At 39.8% G+C, this 10,732-nt stretch overlaps 1 long non-coding RNA gene across 1 annotated transcript; it reads right to left on the minus strand.

Annotated features, from left to right (window-relative positions):
- Positions 1–6,870: 6,870 nt before the first annotated feature.
- Positions 6,871–8,212, minus strand: LOC114281027 (uncharacterized). The gene is made up of 2 exons (XR_014364177.1): positions 7,768–8,212; positions 6,871–7,388 (listed from the first exon to the last, which is right to left on the minus strand). It is a non-coding gene; the product is annotated as an uncharacterized LOC114281027 (long non-coding RNA).
- Positions 8,213–10,732: the final 2,520 nt, after the last annotated feature.

Consider the following 10,732-nt stretch of genomic DNA (forward strand, 5'->3'; position numbering starts at 1 on the left):
TCACTTGGAGGTGGAGGAGGAGGAGGGAATGGGAGAGGAATAGCTTCGGCCTTGCGCAGAGGTGAATCTTCAGGAATATTGAGCTTTTTGGCCAGGGACATCCAACCAAGGGAAAAGCCCCTGTTGCATGCCTGCCTAACTTGTAATTTGTATTCCTCTGTAACATCGTTCATTCCTTGGGCATAGGCTTTTTCGTCGACCGCTTTGATTTCAGCGTCTTTAGTGGCCAAGGCCCCCTGAAGTTCCTTTTCGGCTTGGGCCTTTTTGTCCTCGGCTTCTCTCTTCTCGGCCTCGGCAACCTTCTTGATGGCCTCAGCAGATTCGGCCTTTTCTTCGGCTAGGGTTTGGGCTTTGGTGGCAGCCTCAGCCTAGTCTTCCAGTTTTTTCATTTTTGATTGAAGAGTTTTGTTCTCCTTTTTAAGGGCAGAAACCTCCTTCTTCATGTCGGCCAACTTTGCCCCGTTTTCAAAAGCTTGCATAGAGAGAGAGTGGGCATGTTGAATGGCCTGAAAGAGCACAGGGCAAAAATTATTAAAAAATTTTACAAAGTAAAAGAGAAGACAAGTTTTCATGTAAAGACACTTACTTGGACAGAACGTTGGAGCATAAAGGCATAGTTCTTGTACTCACTCATCTTGGCATTTCGCTCAAGATCACCTGGGAGAAGTAGGGCGGTACTGAGTGCTACGCCGATATTAATGTCGTCGGCATTATCGCTGGCAAGAACAGGCTTATCTTCTAAAGTAATTTCAGGCGTCCAGGGGACTTTTGGTATTCTGGACCTCGAGGTCGTCGCAGACGATGACCTCGGCTTCTTTGATTGTGTAGACTCTGATGGCTGTGTCTCAGCAGACCTTTTTTTGGGAACGGAAGCCGTCTTCTCACTTCCTGCCAATTGTGAAATTGTCAGGGTATCCTCAGCCTCAACTTCTGTGGCTTTAGCCTTTGGCTGGGCTTTCTTGGTTCGTTTCGGCTTTGGTGGGGGCATAGTTTGCGTCGGCTGAGCATCGACGTCAACAGGGAGATCGGCAAGGAGGTCTTGAGCAACAGGCTTTGGGCGACCCATCTCAGCAGTTTTGACAAGTCTTTGCCGACGTTTTCGTTCTTGTATTGGGACCAAGTATGGAGCCGAAGTAGATGGTTGATTGGTTGGGTCAGATGTTGACTCTTGATCTGTTCGTGATGTAGAGGCGGTTTGAGTTGTGGCAGTAGGAGGAGAAAGGCTTTTCTTCTTTCTTTTGGGGACGTCGGGCAAAATCGATTTGTATATAGGAATAAAGTTGAGAAGAAGAGGTGCTTTTCTTTTGTGAACTGGCAAGTCCAGGAGTTTTTTCAGGTCCTTACTGGGAACGTAAGATTGGCAGAAGTTTTTCGCTGGCTTGCGAACGTCTGCAAGAAGAAACAGACATTAGAAACAGATAAAATATTGAAGACCTGAACAGAAACAACTAAGTATTGACACTGGGCTCTTACCCTTGCCCTCTTTAACTGATCGGGGAAGAGGTAGAGATGGGCGTCCTCGTCTGCGCCAAACTCCCAATTTCCCGAAGCAATAACATAATCATCTCCAGCCCCCTTGTTGGAGTCTGGGAGGTCGGCTACGATTTTGAATTCTGTAGATCTCAACTTAAGATAATAGACGAAGCCTTTTTCTTTCAAGTTAAGGGCACACATGGTGTAACAATACTATATGTCGGATAAGGTGATCCTAACGTTTTCCAATTTAGCTAAGGCGATAATCCCAAAAATCACTTGATAAGAGTTGATTGCCAGTTGCATGGGGTTCAACTTATAATAATGAAGAATCTCGCGAAAAAGGATGGTGAGTGGGAGCCGGAGTCCGCACTCAGTAAAAGCTACAATGGGAAGGAGCATGGCGTTTTCTGTAGGCATGATGGAGTCGTCATCCCCAGCTAGTCTTAGGTAAACATCGGCAGGGATGGAGAACTCTTGCCTAAAGTACTCAAGTTTGGTCGGGGTATCTACCCTATGTCTCCACATACCCATGATATCGGCTTCTATTAGAAGGGTTGAAATTCAGAAAGATGTTTCTTATTGATGGGACCTCGACAAACAGTGAAAGTAGGTGCAGGTTTTAGTTTTTTCCTAAGTTATGGGTTCTACAAACAAATCCCAAACCTAAAACTATGAAGATGAAGATCAAAGGTACAGATCTGGAAAAGATACAAAAAAACAGAAAAAACGAAGTCTCAGAAACAAGAATTGAGATGGGCTATCAAGAACATGAAGAATACAAAAGTATATGGCCAAGAACAGTGGCAAAAGTGCAAAGAAGTGGTGAAACAGTGTGTGTGTTCAAAATATTGGCAAAGGCAAAAATCAGGGATGAATGCATTCAGATATATGATTTATGAATCAAAAAAGCTTAAAACAGTACAGTAATGGCAACAACGAGAAAGCAGAAACATCAGGGAAATGAGAACGAAAGGAACAGTAGCTTACCAAAGAAATGGAGGCCAGAAAGGGATTTGCCGATGTCCTACGACGGTTGCAGGAGCAGAAGACCGGTGGAAATCTCACCGGAAGGGGTGAACGGAGAAAGTTGCAGAGCTTGGGAAGCTTGAGCGATGGCGGATTTGAAAGAAAGAGTTTTAGAGAGAGAAAAAACAAGAGAACTCAGATGCAAAAGTGAAGAGACGAAAGAAAGGGGGAAAAATTTTGTCAAAAAATGAAAATGGCGGCAAAAAAGTAATCAATACGCCTAAAAAAGCGCATACGTCAGACGACGCATGTGAAGAAGAGATGACTTATGGACGCGTCACAGGCATGAGCCAGTAAGAAGGAAACGCGTGATTAAAACAGTTGAGTTAAAGTGCATGACAGTTCATACGCGTGAGAAGATCCTTAAAAATCTTGATTTTTGTAATAACCCTCACCACTGCCTACCGATAAACACTGATTACCGTTAAACTGAACTGATCATGACTGATAATTGAACTAATTAAAAGTACTGACCTGACTGACCGAAATTGAAACTGAATTGAATGAATACATCTGTTTGAATTGCATTTTATCTGTTGACTGTTTGTTTGATCTGTTCATGTCTTATGTTTAAACTGCTAATTGAAGGCCTTATCGGCGGCCGAATCCGGAAGTGATTGATGTTTTATGATCATCATGATTAATGTGATTTTGTGGTATAATTATCTGAAAACTGATTAGGTATGATTAAAAATAAGCTAATTAAAGAGTTGGCCTTATTTACCAAACTAACCCTTAAGTGGCCCACTCAAAATAACATATTTGAGCCTTATGTTACACTTAAGCACACAATTCATCAGCCATTTTCTTGCTCTTGCCGACCATAGAGAGAGAGGAACTAGAGGAGTGAATTTCATCTCATTTTGCTTATAAATTGCTTGGTAATTGAAGGAATTGGAACATAGGTTGCAAATTAAGCTTCCTCACCTTGTAACTAAAGCTCTAGGTAAGGAATTCAACCCCTCTTTATTGTGTTTAAGCTTATTCATGCAAGATTCTTGAGCCTCTAGTGATTCAAGTCGAGAATTGGTTCTTTGGTGTTGAATTAGAGCATAATTCATGCATGCATGTTAGTGTTGTTGGAGTTTGAGTTGAGTTCATGGCAAAATGTTGCATGCATGTTCACAATTATGTTCAAGTCCATGATTTCATCATGTTTTGGAAACAATTGGCTCCTTAGAGCATCAAATTGAAGCTTTGAATTGGTTTGAATTCATGCATGTTTGCATGTTCTTCATATTCTTGAAAAATGGTTTGAAATTGAGTTTGAATTAAACACCCTTGGGCTTGATTTCTCAAATTGAGCTTTGAACCATGTTATTCTATGTGTTTATAAATGTTTTCCAGAAAATGGGCCCAAGAGGATTGGTTTTGATGCATTTGGATGTGAGTTTGAGCTTGGAGGTGCAATCTGGAATTCCCAGATTTTGCACTTACGCTCGAGCGGGGTAAGTGGCGCTCGAGCGTGGAATCCGAGCATCCAGCATCTCTCTGCACTGTTTTACAGTCCGCTCGAGCGGAGGATTGGGCGCTCGAGCAGAGTCATGTCTCAAGCTCGAGCGGGCGTCGAGCGAAGATTTCACTCATCCAGTACTTTTACAGTACGCTCGAGCGGGAAAGTTTACGCTCGAGCGTGTACCTTTGTTGCATTACCGCTCGAGCGGGGAAACCTGCGCTCGAGCGGGACTTTGTTTTTCTGAAAATTCTGAAACTATTTTCTGATCACATCTTTGCATCCTCATCCCATTCTAGGCGTTCTTAGGCCTAGTTTAAGACATCTTAATGAGGATATAGATGTAGAACACACCGAGGCATTAGGGATTAAGTTATTATCTCTTCCAGCTGTGTAGCTTAGTGTGTTCAATCTGTTAACTGTGTAGGGTTGGCGACTGAGGAGACGCTCTAGTATACTGTAGCCCAAACTCTGTGAGTAACGATTGTGTAAAGATATGTTCACAAATGATTATCTTCTGAACAACTGAACTGTACTGTTTTCTGAACTGATTACTGTTAACTGAATGAATGTATGTCCTATATTCTGAACTGTATTGTGGCATCCTTAGCACCTACTGTTTACTGTTACTGCGACAGAATTCTCTGTCGGTTCCCTTGTTGGAACCACTACTGTTTACTGACTGATGGCCATCATTACTGTTCGGTCTTTTAGGACCTACTGTTTACTGTACTGTTATGCTAATGGGTGTACCACATATGACTGTACCGACTGAATGACTGAATACTGTTTAAATGGACTGTTTTCATACGGTAAGGACATTCATTCTTTAACCTCTTTACGCATTATGTTATTCACTGGGCTTTAGCTCACTGCTCATATATATATGTAGGTGTACAGGCACCAGACCGCGGCTAGGAGCGTCAGGGAACTCCAGTTTTGTCAAGCCAACTACTGTGCCTCACTGCGAGGTTCCGTGCCTATCGTGTTAAGGCTTAGGGGTGTTTTACAATTCCCCCTTCTGTACCGTCCCACTGTTTTGTATAGACTGAATGTTTACCGTACTGTTATATAGGGTTGAGTCCCTAGTCTGAATGATTGTAAATATTGTACATACTGTTCTGTACTGGTTATATATACACGTATGAAAGTCTTTTTCATATAGACTGTCACAGCTCAATGGACATTATTTATTTACTGTATTGGCTTCCGCCAGGCCCTGTACTCTGTTTTACTGTATTACTGTTCTACAGGCCTTCGGTAATCTCGGATTACTGGCCGGTTACGGTGCTAAACCCATAGGGCCGGGTTTGGATCGTGACAATTTTTTAGGAAAAGCAGGTCGGCCAGAAATGGATGATCTCGGCTGTCAAACTTTAAGCCGATTTACTGGAAGAAAATACAGATAAAGGTTTCATTACCTCAGAATACCGAGGTAATAGAACCTAGGGGGCAGTTGTGGGGATGTATTTTCTGAATACCAACACGTGGCAAGGTAACGCCGACGTGTCAGCCGAGATGCCACGTGTCCAGGTTGTGACGCCGAGGTTATCTCAGCAAGGCCGAGGTTATCTCCGAAGATATCGGAATCCGAGATAAATGGATAAAAGATAAGGGACAGGAGTCCTAGAGTAAAGAGGAGACTTAGCTAAGATAAGGATAACACTCTTAGGGAGTTTATCCTTATCTCTTGAGGAATCCAAAGTAAGCACTGAATTGGAGTCCATAGAAGTCAGGCTTCTAGTGGGACTTGGATTGAGTAAACTATAAAAGAGAGGCACCCCCATGGGTCTAAGGTACGCAGTTTTATGCTTTAAGCAGTAAGTTTTGCACTTGAATATCTTTGAGAGATATACTGACTTGATCGTCGGAGTGCTCCCGGGTGGAAGAGCCACCGCCGGAGCCTTTTCTTTCTGTTGCAGATTAGTTGAAGCCATCTATTCTGCCGGTGCTCTCCAGCTGATTACTAGGCGGGCAGTGTGGTCAAAAAATTACTCACACAATTACCTTTATGTAGAACATCCTGTTGCCTCCTCCTAGTAGTCCTTTCCCTATGAATCACGTTATAGTGCACACCTAATTGGGTTATTTTATGATAAACCTCTTAAAAGAGTCATAACTCACTCAACTTAGAAGTTATTCATCCGTAATGACTTGTATTCCTCATCGAATATCTCCGCCTAAGTATGGTTCCAACTATCAACTCAACCATCATAATTTGCCATGTAGCAACTCGGTTTGAAATGATATTTACATAACCTTACTCACAATTATGTAACCATATTTTTTAATAAATTATTGAGATACTTGTTGAAAAGTCCAAGCGAAGAAGGGTACAAGACATTACATCTAGTGAATATTTTTTATTGGTGAGAGATCTACCATTTGTGAAATAGTTTGGTGAGAAGTCATTTTGTTGGTTTTGCAAGACATTTTGTTTCTAATTTTACCCCTTAATTTATCTGTGGACTTTTCATTGACTATCTGTTCAAATTTTTTTCCTATCCATTCAAATTTATATCTATCTTTTTAATTTTTTTTCCTTATATGCTTAATTTTTTTTACCCTATCCGTTCAATTTTTTAATCTTTTCAGTTCAAATTTTGTTCCTATCTATCAAACCAACCTTATCGGTTGTCAAAATATTTTTTATCTGTTGAAATTTTGTATCTATTTGTTAAACCTACACATTCTCTCTCTCTATTTGTCAAAAAGTGAATATGTTTGTTCTTATCTATTTAATTTTTTTTTAATTTTTCTATTTGTTGAAATTACCTATTCAATTTTTTTTATATGTTCAATTTCTTTTTTTTTTTTTTTTTTTTCAATTTATTGAGACAAGTGGTGATGATCTATTGAAATGGGTGGAGAGAGCTGGAGAAGAGAATTATTTGTTAAAATACACCAAACCACTATAAGTTGCAATCTTTCACTCTTCCTCTTTCTTGTTATTTATCCTTATTTGTTGAAATTAATCCAGTACATACACTGACATCTATTGCAATCTTTCATCTACAAATTTCTCTCCCTCTGTCTGCTCATCTTCTCTTTCTTCATCTTCTTGGTAGCCTTCTCGCTCGGAGCGCCTTTCTTGACGGATCCTAACAAAAAACAAAGAACAAAAATGATCTTCAACATCGATTCACACAATAAAACCATCAATCATACGAAGAACAGTTATCAGACCCAAAAAAATTAAAATAAAATAACAAATTAATCTAATCCAATAATAACGTTGATTTTTCTGGTTATGCCAAAAAAAAGGACACAAGTAACATTGAGCAATTTACCAGGATTGTCACAAAATTTTTGAGCAATCTTTGTCTCCATCCTCCTCGAAATCCTCTTGAACAACTCCGACCATAACTCTTCAATCTCTGTAAATCTCTTGGTGTTTTTCCATCTCTAGGTCCTATGCTTTGCCTGTGCAAAACTTCAAAGCATATGCAAGAAAGTCTTCATGTAGTGTCAATACACTGGTAATGCTCACTCTCATTTCTATTTCATTCATTCTGTCATTAAAAATTTCACATATATTCTAATTCTCACATACATATATATATATATATATATATATATATGTGTATATGTATATGGTGTACATATGTATGCATTTATAAGGCTCAATTTCTTTGTTTTGTAGAGTGTGATGAATGCCTCTAATCTTCCCTATATTGTTATCATAAAGGTACTATCTGAATCGATTGATTGATTTGTTGTATGAATTTATATTATACTATATATATATAAATTTAGGGAAGAGAGAGAGAGAGGAAACTCTCTTTTGAGAAATTTTTTGAGAGAAAACTTACTTGTTAGGGTTTGACATCATTGAAGAACTGATGGTAACACTTGGTGCTACCAAATCTGGTCTTTCTGACCAAATGTTTGTCGTGCTCAACCAGATCTGCACGCCAGACGTGGGTGAGGTGGACAGATTTGAGTACATCTCCATCTTCTTGCATAGATTTGAGTGTGGGCTTCTCTGCGTTGTCGTCGTCGGAGTTTGTCGATGACAATGACGTGGAGAAACCCCCAGAACCAGTGGCACAAGGTGGTGAAGCTTTGGTTCAACGATGGCAGAGCTACGGATCTCACGATTTGGTTCAATAACAATAGAGCTGCGGAGCTACGAAGCTCTGGTTCAATGTGATAGGGCCCTAGACCTTGAATTTGATCCTTTGATTGGGGATCAGCCACCAACAATCCTTTGAATTGAGGATTAGTCACTGAAACTCTTAATATTATTAAATCTCCTTATCAAAATTACAATAAGCATCCTTATAGAAGAAAAATAACATAGACTTCCTAAATTGATTAAATAGTAATTGAAAAGAAGTAGACTTCCTAATATAATTGGTTTCCTAAAATTCGACCGCCCTAGAATCAGAGCTAGTCTTCAAGCTGGAAAATTAGGATAACGAGCACAAAAAGCAGCATGGTCTTTCCAATTAGCTTCATTAACAGAATAACCCTTCCACTGAATGAGCCAATGTGTGACAGTTTGATTGTTCTGCTTGAACATGCTGCGATCTAAAATTTTCTTATGCACCAATTCAGAAACATCAGTAAGAGAAGGTAAGTAGGGGTTGGAAGTAACATTTGCTCCCAACTTTAATTTTAAGGCAAAGACATAAAAAATGGGATGTATGCGACACCCTTCGGGAAGGTCCAACTTGTAAGCAACAGAACCAACCTGCACAATAATACGAAAAGGTCCATAAAAACAGGGAGAAAGCTTGGAATAATGTTGCGAAGCAGCTGTAGACTAGCGATAAGGTTGCAGTCGCAAAAAAACCTAATCATTCACAGCAAAACGGCGTTCAGTTTGATTGGCTTCAGCATAAAATTTCATACGAGCTTGAACAGATTGCAGATGATCCTTTGAAAGTTACAAAGTACGATCGCGATCCCATAAAGCAAGGTCACTGTATGAACATCAATTGCACCAGGAAGATAAGCTGAAACTGAAGGTGGAGAGAAGCTGTAGACAACCTCAAACAGAGTCATTTGAATAACAGAATGATAAGTGGTATTGTACCACTAATTAGCCCAAGGCAACCAACGAGACCAATCGTGAGGTTTCTGATCCGCAAAACATCAAAGATAACACTCTAAAGTGCGGTTAGTAACCTCGGTCTGACCATCAGATTGAGGGTGACAAGCTGAACTCCAACATAATTGCGTACCCTGCATAGTAAAGAAGGCTTCCAAAAAATTATTAAGAAAGATGGGGTCTCTATCACTGACAATTGTATGAGGCATGCCATGCAAGAGAACAATATCTCTTATAAAAACATCAGCAATAGTAATGGCGGAATAAGGATGAGAAAGAGCACTAAAGTGAGCATATTTGGAGAGGCGATCCATAACCACTAAAATTGTAGTTTTCTGATGCGAAGATGACAATTCCTCAATAAAGTCCATTGATAAATCAAGCCACACATCATCAGGGATTGGCAAGGGGCTAAAAAGTCTAGGGGCAAAATAGCGTATGTCTTGTTGCGTTAACAGACATCACATTGAGCAATAAAATTTTTTTGTTGCTCCTTTCATACTAGGCCAATTTATTCACTTAATAAAATTACAATCAAAGATCGCTTCCCTATTCCAGTGGTCAAAGAGCACTACTTGATGAGTTACATGGTGCAACTATATTTTCTAGGTTAGATCTTCGTTCTGGATATCATCAAATTCGAGTGCAAGAACCAGATATTCTTAAGACAACATTTCGCACACATGATGGCCATTATGAATTTTTGGTCATGCCATTCAGCACTTCTAATGCTCCTGCTACGTTCCAGAGTTTAATGAACAATCTCTTTCGTTCTTACTTACAAAAGTTTGTGCTTGTTTTCTTCGATGATATTTTGGTGTACAATGCTTCCCTCTCAGATCATATTCACCATTTATCTACCGTTTTTGGTATTTTGTATACTAATCACCTATTTGTGAAATCAAAATGCTCTTTTGCACAAAGCTCAATTGGGTATCTTGGCCATATTATTTTAGCTCAGGGTATGTCAGTTGACAGTGACAAAATTGCTAGTGTTTCCGAGTGACCTGTTCCATCCTCCATTAAAGGTCTTCTTGGGTTTCTTGGCCCCATAAGAGCATGTAACAAAATTTCAAAAATTAGGGGTCTGGACACCACCAACTACGGTTTCAGATTCAAAGTCCTCAACTTCAACCTCCGGTTCACCTTCCAAGAGAGATAATTGTGGCTTTTGGCATCAATGACTAGGCTTATAAATCTCATTACAATTAAAACAAAGACCTTTTTTACGTCATTCCTTCTGTTCAGTTCATGACAAACAAAGACCTTTTTTACGTCATTCCTTCTGTTCAGTTCATGACAAACGTTTAACACCAGTAGGTAAAGATGGCAATTGGTTAACAGGCTTAGGTGCATAAGATATGTTAGAAGGCTGTAAAGACGATGGACGAGAAATAGTCTTGGTCATATTATGTGTGATGGTTGCTATAATTGCATCCTCTTGGCCAAGTGCTAATTCAAAGGTCTCGATTAGACTCATTGGATGAAGCAAACGAACACCAACCCTTATGTCGGCACGAAGTCCAGAAAGAAAAATACTAATTTGATTCGACTCAAACAAACCTGGAACCATATTAGCAAGTCGCTCAAACTCTGTAATAAATTCACGAATAGTGCTAATCTGAGACAGTTTGGCTAATGAACTACAAGGATCAATGTGTTGTCAAGAACCAAAACGAGTGCATATGGCTTGAGAAAATTGCTGCCAAGTTAAAACCCCA

This window comes from Camellia sinensis, chromosome 3 (genome assembly GCF_055761805.1).
Source record: "Camellia sinensis isolate YWXY chromosome 3, ASM5576180v1, whole genome shotgun sequence".
In the NCBI taxonomy this organism is placed as follows: domain Eukaryota; kingdom Viridiplantae; phylum Streptophyta; class Magnoliopsida; order Ericales; family Theaceae; genus Camellia; species Camellia sinensis.